The sequence below is a fragment of the Manacus candei genome, unplaced genomic scaffold (genome assembly GCF_025592945.1).
Source record: "Manacus candei isolate 608988 ecotype Guabito, Panama unplaced genomic scaffold, ASM2559294v1 h1tg000049l, whole genome shotgun sequence".
Classification (NCBI taxonomy): domain Eukaryota; kingdom Metazoa; phylum Chordata; class Aves; order Passeriformes; family Pipridae; genus Manacus; species Manacus candei.
Window position 1 is genome coordinate 34,232,775 of NW_026138097.1, and position 12,238 is coordinate 34,245,012.

Consider the following 12,238-nt stretch of genomic DNA (forward strand, 5'->3'; position numbering starts at 1 on the left):
ACTGTCTCTACCACAGTGGATATCAACAGAAGCTAACAGAGATGAATCTTGTAGTAGAACTAAAATGAACCTCAAACAAGGTCCAAGGTTGGTATTGCATTTGCAAGCATGAGTAACTTCAATCAGTGAAGAAAGTTCGTAAGTTTATGCAAACAGGGACATGGGATGAAGTACCTGGAGCAGCTGATTTGTAGTCAATGTGATAGTAGTTTACAAAATTACTTTTTCTTTCGTTGTTCACAGAAAATCGTATGTGCTGAAGAAGCTTCTTGAACTGGTTTCCAGAACAGACTTTTCTCCATTTCATCACTTGTACAAGAAAAATCTATAGCATACAATAAAACACATTCTTATATTACATATCTCAGTTTTCCAAAATGGATGGAAGTATTGTATAGTGTAAAGATTGAATAAACTGTAAAATAGTATCTATATACATCTTTGTATTTTCTGAAAGCAAATTGTTTAACAAATTCTTCAATAAGTATGTATTGTCTCCAAGGACTAGGTGTTTGAAATCATATCAAAATTCACTTTTTTGGAGCAGAAGTGTCCAGAGCTCTTAAAAAAAAATGCAAACCACAACAAACAAACAAAGAAACAAAATATTTTAAAAAGGACTAAGGGGGACTTGACACTTTACAGCCCTAAGCCATCCTACACCCTGTTTTTTGAACTTCATATTTTCCTCTACTTCCATATGCCTTTCATTTTATGTCCCTTACATTTGGTTTTGAAGAACCCAGAATTTCAGGCCAAGACTGAGGGTAAATCAACCAAGAAGGAGAAAAGCCATACTTATTTGGATCCATAAGTCAAGATGGTCTGGGCTCTTACAAAATCCTTCAGTTTTACTAAGCCTCAGATTCAGAGATGAGTCATGTCAGGTTTGACTTTTAAAACAAACTTTCAGATTGTATGGTTCTATAAAATACATCTTTTTTTAATGAAATTTCACCTCAACTTTGGGATTGTTCAGCCTGAAGAAGAGAAGGCCCCGGGGAAACCTTATAACAACCTTAGGGTACCTAAAGAGAGTCTACAAGAAAGCTGGAGAAGGACTTTTCACAAGGGCATCTAGTGATAGGATAAGTGGGAATGGCTTAAAACAAAGAGAGAGTAGATTTGGATCACATATTTGGAAGAAATTCTTTACTGTCTGTAGAGAAGCTGTGGATGCCCCATACATGGAAGCATTCAGAGACAGGTTAGATGGGGTTTTGAACAACTTGCTCTAGTGGAAGGTGACCCTGCCCATGGCAGGAAGATTGAAACTAGATAATCTTCAAGGCTCTTTCCAACCCAAATCATTCTATGAGCCTATGAACTGAATGTGAAGAAAAAAAAGAATGAATACAGTTCTGGATAGTACAAACTACATTTTCGTCAACTCAAGATATTTACATCTCTTTCCCACTGCATAATCCAAGATAACAGATTTATAGAACTGTGTACATATACGTGATAACTTGCAAAGATTGTATCTTACTGTCAGTAGATGCCCTACACAAATTCAAAGGAGTGTTGAAATATGCACAGTGAAGAAAAAAACAGAAGCATATTGCCTCATTTTAACACATATTATCTCTTTATTATTATACTGTTATTAAGAGCAAAGACTTAGCAGCTCATGATGATCCTAAAACACAGGATCTATATATAGTATGATACATTGGACAAAGGTGATAGCAGTTAATCAGATGAAAATTCACTAATAAATTGTTTTATGCTGTCACTGCTTATGATTAAAGTGATTATAGTTGCACTTGACTTCTTAAAGATAAATACAAAGAAGATGTATGAATTATTGTATGTTGGCACAAGCTCTCAGCCAAAAAGTCTCTACTAATATTGGGTTTCTAGTACCCAATAAAGTCTAGTTCAGTATTGTTTGGTAGCTATTGTAAGATATTATTGCATCTTCTGTTCAATTATTGACACCTTTATTGCTTTGTTCACTAAACCGAGTTGTCCTGCATGTGCTTCTTTGCAGCCAGATGCCCAGAAGACATATCTGCATTAACAGGGCTACAAACCTGCAAAGATTCTGTCTGTCCTATATAAATTGCATCTGCTCATCCATTCCCTGCTATAATAGTCATAGATCTTCCTTACCACACTTATAGTTGCCTTCCATTTAAACTGAAAGGGATGGAAGTGACCAGTTTTAACTACCTATCCTATACTGATAGCTTTTAGAGCAGATTCTGTAAAAACCTTTGAGAAGGTACTCAATAAACTCTTCTAAAAAAAAAAAAAAAAGAAAAAAGTTGTTCCTGTTATGGATTTCCTCCCCTCTTCTCTGCTGTAATTTCATTGGAAAAGAGATGTGAGTAAAGCTTATTCTCACATTTTCTTTCATTGTATTTTCTACAGTTTATTCTAGAGAAGAAATATGTCTCTAGTCTTTATTCTTTTCATGTATATGCCAGAGACACAGCCTTTATTAAAGATTAAAAAAAAAAAAAGAAACCAAACCCAAACACACCAAGTGGACTGCATCATTTCCTATTGAAATAGGCCCAGCTAGAAATAGCTAAAGATAGATATTTGTTACCTGGGTGAGTTACCAATTGAGTTCCTCAATTTTGTGTTAAAGGTTATTTCTGTGGAACCTTTTAGATCAACCATGATAAAAGCAAAGCCCAAGTAACTTTGGACTTTCTGGAACCGTAAACATATCTGAGAACACCATGAATTTTTCTTTTATTGTGCCTTAGCCTTGAAGAATGTCTTCTTTTTGATGATTGAGCTTTATGTGCAGAGCTCAGGAGCAGAGGAAGTTGGAGAAGGCAGCTTTTAGTAGTCACTGCACCGAGGAACTACTTCTCACTCTTTCCTTTTCAAAACAAACTGATTTTTACTTGTTCCTTCCCCTGTTTGCATAACAAGAATAGCATTATACTGTTTCAAGAATGACGCCAATCATTCAGACTATTTAATTTCTCCATCCAGCTATACTACTGCAGATGTTTCATGTACTAATGTTTCATAAAGCAAACTTCTTGGATTGGAAGCTCTCAGTAAGAACTTTATCTGCATCACAACTATGATACAGAAGTCCTGCATTATATACCTTACAGCGTGTCTTTAAATATTCATAAAATATAAAGTCTCCTGATAACATAACTACAGCTAATGGCCAAATTTACCATTTTATATTTCTAACTACTTTAGAGATATTATAATAAAGGCAAAGACTTCCCACCTAGTTTGTCATCTTTACCCTTTTAAAGCCTACACAGCAGAAAAATGTGTTTGCAACTTGCTGCAGTTTTTACTGGAATTTACCAATTATTTTTAGCTTACCTACCAAGTTGGGATAATCCAATCATTGGATTAATCAGCATAATCAACAGAAATTCTATTGAATACCCTTCTCTTTTTATATCCACTGATTCCCAATTGACTGCTATAGATGTCAGCAATTCACCTACTGAAATTCAATATACACTTAGTATGTATATTGAATGCCTCCAAGTATCTCCAGTATTTGCTTTCAGCCTCAGTGGAAATTAATTGTTCTTTGGCTGTTTCTCAAACTTTCACCATTGGTAAGTGTTCCTTCCTATATGTTCTTATCTGGTTTTTGTCTGTTATAAGGATTCATCTCGCATCTCTACATTGGCATTGACTTCATATTGCCAAATTGAAAATGGCTCAGAATGGACACATTTTTCAGGTCTTAGTATTAAGGCAGGTGTTATTACATGTTTGGCTGTTTAGATGGCCAGATTCATGTCATGTCTTAGGTTTCCAAATACTGACAAACATACTCCATCAAAGCCTTCTTTGCCTTCCAGATGCAAGCATTAGTGCAACTAATACATAAGAAGAAAAGATGAGACTAACCTCACAGCTGAGAATCGTTCAGGTTCACGACTCTGTCTAGGTGAATAGAGGTACACACACTGGGGAAAGAAAACTGAAAAAGTGACCACATAGGCAATTAGTATGAAAAGGGTTAGGAAGTTATTCAATTCTCTATTAGACAGGATTTGTAAGAACTAGCTATTGAGAAACCCTCTCTTTGAGCTGCTGTGCTTGAATGCAGGAGCTGCTGGTTAATAGTCTGTGGTCACTTTCTGACCTCAAAAATCTATTACTCTAAAGCAGGCACTGCTCTCTTGGGTATCTGAAAGTATGATCTAATAGCAAATGCTGAATTAAAAGACACAGCACTCAGAAGAGAAAATAAATTAGTTTCATTACTACATACCCCACAAAATACATAAGCATTTGTATTTGAATAATAATGTTAATATTAGGAAAACTACAGCATAATCAGTTGTGCTTCATTACACAATTTTACTGTAGCTGAAGCAATATTTAATTTTGATACAGAGACACTTAGCACTTTGAAGAAAAAAACAATTTTTCAGTTTATGCACAAAGCCATTTCTTACTTCCTTGTTGGCTATGCCATTGGAAATACTGAATCTCAAATCAGTCATGTATAGTAAGAAATCTCATTAAGACACAGAAAATCCATTTTAAACATCTGTCAGTAGAAAAATATTGAATAATTCAATTTTTTTTTTAGTAAGGAGACTCAAGGGTAACAAGTGGGTAACGTTGCAGAGCTCAATCTTCCCCAGAAACACTCTTCACACTAACATTTATTCAATCATAGAATGTCCTGAGTTGGAAGGCACCCACAAGGATCATTGAAGTTCAACTCCTAAGGTCAATCATGCCTATGAAAGTGAATTTACTATCAATATAACAAATGCTTTCATACTCATTTGGTCTTGTAATAAAGCAATACAACAAAAACTCTCAGAGATATTCTGACTCCTCTACAGTCCACAGAGAAGGTTGGTCGGGGTTTGTTTTGTTGTGGGGGTTTTTTTTGGTTTTTTGTTTGTTTGGTTTGGCTTGGTTTTGGCTTTTGTTGTGTTGGGGTTTCATGGGTTTTTTTTAGTCTAGATGCAATTATAAAAAAACCAACAAATTAAAAACCAGTACAAACATAAGTTTTTCCCTGCCACCCTCAACGTAGATCTTCTCTTTCTGACTCTTCCTATTGAATACACACAAGATTAGTGCATTAAGCTAAGGTCAGCCCCTGTGACTACTTTGCAGTTTGTTGTATTTGCTTATATCTTTTGTTTCTCAGTTCCATGTCTACAAAACCATGCAAGCTTTTTCAGTAAGAATTTCCAAATATAGACTTATAATCAAGAAATACAAGAATAGTATGGATATAGATTTTCAAAAGGCACAAACTCATGGTGACTTTTGTCAGTTAACTTAGAGAAAATGTCTTTTTTGTTAAATTTTCTCTGACAAGAATATTTTTCTTCTCTATTATTTACCAATTTTGCCAAAATCAGTAGTTTCACACTGGTGAAAATTACTATATAGGATGCAAAAAACCTCCACCTGTTCAAGTATTGTTACAATGGACATCTGGGAAAGAGCAAATTTTAAGAAACAGAATTGAAAAAAGTAACATTTGAAGCACAGTGGTGAATACACTTTCCCAAATTCAACTTGAACTTGAGACACCATTCTGGATATACTGAATGATGGTGTACAAACAGAATATAGGATCCACTTATGCAGCATAAAGGAGGCCTTCTGTCTTTAATCTTGCATTAGCAGAAGCTGCTGTGATGCAGTTGCCACTGAGAAGACTCAGTTCAAAAGCAGGGATGAGGCAGGGGACTGGAAGAAAAGCACTTCATGAATATCTCTCCTGCCAGGACCAATCATCCATCCTTTATTTTATAGAACATGTCATACAGCGATGAGAATAGTATGTCCTGTGTCAAATCAATGAAGCAAGCACTTTGTCCTGTGCTTCAGCAACCATCATGAAAGATTAATCTGCACAGCACATAAACACACTTCAGTACAATTATATTCCCAGGGAGTAGATTCTTGATTGTCTCAACTCTAGGCAGCACAGACAGGGGGCACTTCCAAGTAAGCTGGAGCCAGATGGGATTCTGTAGCCCCAGACAGAGTTCAAAACAAGGCTTATGGATTATCCTACCTTCACACAGAATGCTACAGTGACTTCACAGGTTTATTCTTTGAGAACTTGTCCCATTATTTAGGGCTTCAAAACTGAGTTAAATAGCTATTATTTTAAGCATTCCTAATTTTTCTTGCTACATCTGTCTACAAAGTATTCACTAGTGAGCAGGGAAGGTGTGGTGCAGGTATCAACAAAGCTGCTTACCATGGCAGCAAAATGTATTTTTTTTTAATAAAATCGATTTACTAGTTAATTGCGCATTATTCTTTCTATCAAGTGTGTCACATGCGAATTCAGAAATTGATAGCACATAAAAGCAGTATTTCATTGTTTTTGAAGGGAACAGAAGACCCAGTTTTCTGGTCTGGACACAGAGTCAGCACTTGAAAAAATAGAAAGAAACTTTAGACACTTCTACTTACCTTCTATGTTTCTTTATATATTAGCTTCCAAAGTTAAAAGACAACTGGAATACTTCTAGTTTTGCTTCGATGGTGAAATCTAATAAAGTATTTTCTTCCTGTTGCTGCATTAAACACTGGAAATTAAAGGGTAGAAAGTTATAAAAGGTGTCAATTTAGGTGCCAAAAATAGTCTTGGACAGAAAAATGACAATTCATATAACCAACCTGGAGAGAACACTGTAAAAAACACCCAGTATCTGTTTGCATTCTACTGTCTACAAGATGGTTCTAGTTGTCTCTCTCTCTATATATATATATCTCATCATATCTAGTTTTAATGAGCTGCCCATTATTGACACTTAATGACTGCTACTGAATCAGTAAAGTATCACTGTACAAAACCTGCTCCTGAATTTTGACTACCAGATATTTCCTGATGATGCTAATGTATGGTAGTTTGTAGTTCTCCTCTCATACTCTTCCCACCCAGGGTGAACCTGATTCTCATTAATATGAGCTGTCTGCCTCCTTGATTTCTCAATCTGCCCTGTTACTGTCAACTTTAACATGTTCAGCTACCTTCTCTCTTTGGTTGAATTATCCCATCATTCTTCTCTCCATTCCTTTTGGTATCTTCCCTTAAAATGCATTACTTTGCCACTCCATATTCCTAGGTGAAGACTCGTTGAACTCTTGCTAAGATAGCTAGCTAGCTAGCAAAGAGAGGACCCTTCAGATAAGCCTCCACGTTGTATCTGTTTCTGGTACAGAAAACAGGAACTGTCCATCTGGAGCAGGTCACCTATCTTGTCTCTCTGATACAAAGGCAGATTGTTATTTCTGGTATCCTGGGAGCAAGGCATTCACTGTTTACCTCACTGCTTAAGTTATCTGATGAAAGTTAGACATGCCACTGTTGCTACTTTATTGACCTGCCAAAGAGAAACACTGACAAAACCTAGCTGAGAATAATTCTGTTTCATGACTTCAAAAATACCAAACCCCATTACTCCAGCAAAATCTGTTCATCTATTATTTTAGCATGCCAGTGTTAATCCTTGTGAGCTGCCATTTCAGGAACAATAGGTGGAATGGAAGCAGTCTACATCGTTGTTTTTTTCTCAGAATCTATATGGGATGCTGTGCTAAATGGGAGAACCAAACAAATTAATTGGGACTGAATCTTTTTGTATATTTACAACCGTAATTAGAGATAATACTCCAAAAGATCTTCACTTTAATATACAAATTTTCACTAATAAAGGAAGACAACAATGTAATACAACTGTTCATTTAGAAAAACCTCCAGTCAATGACATGAATTAAAAAATATCCCTAGAAGTCAGTAAGAGAAAAACAAATTACCTATTATACTTGATCTGTAAGTCTGAATTGTTCCTATTTGGTAACTTTATGTGTCAGTTTGATTAACATTCATTATATCACATTAAAAAAACCCCAAAATAAATCAATGACCAACAGCCCCTGTCTTCAGAGTTTCCTGAGAGAGAAGGTTGGGTTTGACAGAAGTCTGAATCAAAACGGAAGCCACAACAAGATTGTCTACAATTTCTGAGGGAGGAAGATATTTAAGAGTCAAAAGTAAAGCAGACGTTTTCTTAAGCTTTTCATATCCACACTAGCCCAGAAATTGTCAACTATGGAAATAGAACTCACTAGATTTGTCTCAGGGATATGGTGGGTATGATTGTGTTAAACGATATATAAAACAGGTTAGAGTAGGACTTACACTAATTACTATTTTCATCAAAAAAAGAATGTTGGATACTGTCTGCATACAAATCGATATGCACCACCAACACTCCTTCCAGACAAGAGGGTCTCACTCCTGGAGATGCTCCCATAAGTGAGAATCACCAAAACAGTTGCTTTCCAGACAGTTACAACACTGTCCATGCATGCAGCTATCCCACTGTGATGTCAGCATTTATATGTTATAAACACGAGTTCTATTTCCACTCTTAAGCATATGCAATTATAGTTCTCTTGGCTGGGGCACATGAAACAAAGATCTTGTTACTCAGTACTACAAACTCCAGATGCTTGTTAATAAAGGGCTTATGCCTAGTTCATAAGTGATGACAAAAAATAAGGCCTCCACATGCCTTGAATATTTTCTTGTTCTGAAAGATTCTCGTCTTCTATGTATAAGCTCGTCTTCTATGTATAAGTAAGAACTTGTACGTCTGGAGTCTCTTTAAAGGATTAGTTCTCTGCTGTGGCACCTCCCATCCCACTGCTTTCTCCCTCATCACCACCCCTACCTCCTTTGTTACCACCCCATAAAAACCTGTCAACACAGAACATCAGAGTGCAGAGGCACTTCATAATGCCAGGAACATACCATCACAGAGTCCTGTCAACAATCCCTCCAGGTACTCACACAAGTGCAGCCCTGACCATCTTCTGATCTGTCTCTGGAGATGTTCCCTTGCTAAGAACTGTCAGCTAACTCAGGCTACACACTTGCAACAAACTCAGGCCACCAACTGAGCACCTACACCACCTCCAAAGCCATTCTGAGGTTGCAGTGGTGACTTACAATGAGCCAAGCCTGTCACAGCTAGTTACATCAGGAACATCCTGTCTACCAAAACTGAAATGACAAAACTAAAAAGAGAATATTCTAGAAATGACAGAAAGCCACCAGCATCTAACCTGAGAGTTCAACTACTGCTGGCAGTTCAAGTCCAAAGCAAACTGAGAAGCCCTCACACAACTACTCTCTAGATCTCAGGACACTTACAGACAACAATTTTTTTATCCTCTCCCTGCTTAGCTGCAGTTATGCCTTTGAATACACTCAGTTTGAGTACTGCATGCTTACTGATAAACAGTTCAAGGCTTAGCTTACATTTAAGTCCAACCTAAAAAAAAAAAAAGGGTTCTTTCCCTCCTAATTCCTCAAGGGATTCAAAATAGCACCAAAGATACAGCCTCAGAAAACCAGAGGGGAAAATTACAAACACAGGGTCACCTCCTAACTTTAAACCCCTTTCTGAGAAGACTCAAGTGCAAATCAGACAGGAAAAGTAAAAGTGTTATTTTCTGACACTGTTCTAGAGGCAGTCACCTGCAAAAGAGGCTTCTAAATTACAGCTTTCAATAACAGCCAGAACCAAGTGCTCACCAACCAGCTCTGAGTAAAATGCAAACAGAAGAGGGCTGAAGATTTACCCCTTGCTGCAGCCCTTGTGATTAGTTGGGTCTGCTATGGGTGACCCACAGCCTCGAGGTCCTTTCTGCCATTCACCTTGCTGAGTGAGCAGTTCCTCCTGTAATTTCTGTTAACCCCTCTATCAAAAGTGGCCCTTTTCTATTGTAGCATTGCTGCAATCTTAATCTTCTCAGAAAAAGCAGCTATTCTATTCCTGCAGTAGCTACCTAATACTTATTTTTACACCTCCTGGCATTGCTCCCTAGCAGGAACTGCTGATTTTAGCAATATAGTCTTAAACTAGAAGTGGGATTGGAAAAGAACAAAAATCTACTCTCTGCAATTGTGCTGCTAAATAGAAAGCAGAAAGAATTGTCTTTCTTTGTAGGCCATGCCATATTTTAGACTCAAATGCAGTAAGCTGATGGATGTGAGCAGATCCCCCTGTGACTTCCCAGCACTATAGGAAGGAAAGGAAAACGACTGTGCAGAACAGTTTGAGTAATTATGGGCCTTAATTAGAAGTAGAACTATGCTTCTGGCATCCATATAACTGTGCCTGGTTTCCATTAGGAAATGTATCTTTTAGTTTTCCTCCAGGTTGTCTTCAAACAAAACTTTCTGCTTTTGAATGTGGCTATTAAATTAAATTGCTGTATATTTAAGACTTAAATTTTAATTCAACACATTATTTAAGTTTCTGTTAATTCTAATCAAATGGTTTGTCTCATTTAATAGTGCATTAATGGGATATTTCACCTGGTCACAGTTAAATTCTCTTTAAGTGCTTCCTTTAAACTTTTAAGTCAGGTATGAGATCAACCCTTATTTTTTCTCCTCATATTAATGTTTTGTCTTCTTTCTTTACTTCAGAAAAAAAAATACAGTAGCAGTAGTTAGTTGGTTGTTGAGAAATTCTCATTCTTCTTTCTTTTTAGATCCTATTGATTTCTACTTCCCTCTGGTTATTTGCATTCTCTCTTTTTTTTTTTTTTTTGTTCAAAACATAGCAATGAGTTATAAACACACATTTTAAAAGAATTTTCTGGGTAGGTAGGGTATTTTCAAACTCTTGTGACATAACAACATGCCACCTTAATGTTAATACAAGATATTTACTAAGGGAAATTGATATGTGCTAAGATATTACTGTGCAGTTGCTTATGTTCTGATTCAGTAGAGGAAAATAAAACAAGCACTCTGAGACAACCTTCTGATCTACTGAATCTGATGTGTATTTGTTGTGCTACTCCAAAGCTGGAAATGTCCAGAGTCTTTTCAATAATTGAGAAAATTGTAAAAATATTCTGTTTGCTTTTTTTTTTTTTTTAATTAGAACAGTGACATTTACCATTGAAAAAAGTTTGCTGGTTGTACATAAAGAAGCAATCTGAAAATTATGCTAGTAAATATTTTATACCGTAGTCTCTTTGAGTGCCTTTCAAATTCTCAGACAAGCACAAAATCAAAGTAACAACATATCCAAATGGGAGCAAAATATGTTTTTAAGCATTACTCATACTTTCAGAAAGAACATTGCTCAAGGCTGTTTCTGAATCTATGTACACACACACACACACACGTTTCTACTATGGGTCATGAAGAACTCCAGCTGGATGGAGTTAAAGCATCTTAAAGTAATCCAGCTAAGAAAACTTCTGTGAATAACTAGTAGCTTGTTTTACTTTAAGCGTAAGCATTGCCAATATATCTGTGTGATAAGAAAAAACAATCCTTCATGAATACTTTATCTTACTCTAGAAAACTATTAAATGTGAAATCTTTCACTGAATCAGAACAACAATAACACTTATGTAATTGCTGTTGACTAAAAGGATTGTCAACAATTGTCAACCTAAAGCTATGACTCTAAAAGAGCTGGGTGAAATTAAAACACAATAAGATATAGGTGCCTATAATCTAAAGTCTCCTTTGAAAAATCTGGAGTAATTCTTTTTCAATTGTGTTCAGGCCTAAATCCTTATTTTCTGTTGCTGAGAAAAAGAAAGAAAGTAGATAAAATATGGGACTTTAAGAAAGACTCAAGAGTTTCAGCATCTGAAGTGTCCTATTTTTAACTAATGTTGTTCATGAAGAAGAAAAAAAGATAGAAAAGGACTATCCATAGCAACCACTCTTAATTAAACAGAAAGAATGTTGTACTTTTTCAAAAGCTTTTCTATTTATAAAAGAGTTTAGTAATTTACTGTACACTGACAGTCAATACCATAACCCAGAAATCTTTTTTTCATCTCTACATGAAAATTGGCCTCTCAAGAAAAACTGTTTCTCAAAACTGTGAAGCAAAAAACAATCATAATGAAACTTAACCAATAATATATACACATATACAGTGTTTGCTTGCAATGTTTCTCTATCTCCTTCTAGCATACTGACAAGTAAAAGCAACTTGTTGCATTTTGTCACCACATCAGCACTAAGGCTTAGGCCTTTAGCTAGTGCACCACCCACAAGTAACATTCCTTGCACTCTTTCAAGAGTGTAAATTACCCCAGAGCTGCCAGGAAGAGCAACCAGTGTATTTTGCACCTTTCTAAGCCAGCAGAGCTACTCAGCTGTGAAGCAGGAATCTTTCCTCTGCCTATAGTCTTCATTCTTCACTACAGATCTGCCCTGTGCACTGAAACAGAGGAGAGCCTGAGCCTGGAA

At 36.3% G+C, this 12,238-nt stretch overlaps 1 long non-coding RNA gene across 2 annotated transcripts; it reads right to left on the reverse strand.

Moving 5' to 3' along the window:
• Nucleotides 1–240: 240 nt before the first annotated feature.
• On the reverse strand, nucleotides 241–8,680 carry LOC127476291 (uncharacterized). 2 transcript variants are annotated; one of them, XR_007906533.1, is made up of 4 exons: nucleotides 8,596–8,680; nucleotides 6,409–6,524; nucleotides 3,853–3,925; nucleotides 241–325 (listed from the first exon to the last, which is right to left on the reverse strand). It is a non-coding gene; the product is annotated as an uncharacterized LOC127476291 (long non-coding RNA). The 2 variants fall into 2 exon arrangements; XR_007906534.1 differs by lacking the exons at nucleotides 241–325; nucleotides 3,853–3,925 and adding an exon at nucleotides 5,566–5,670.
• Between the last annotated feature and the right edge of the window lie 3,558 nt (nucleotides 8,681–12,238).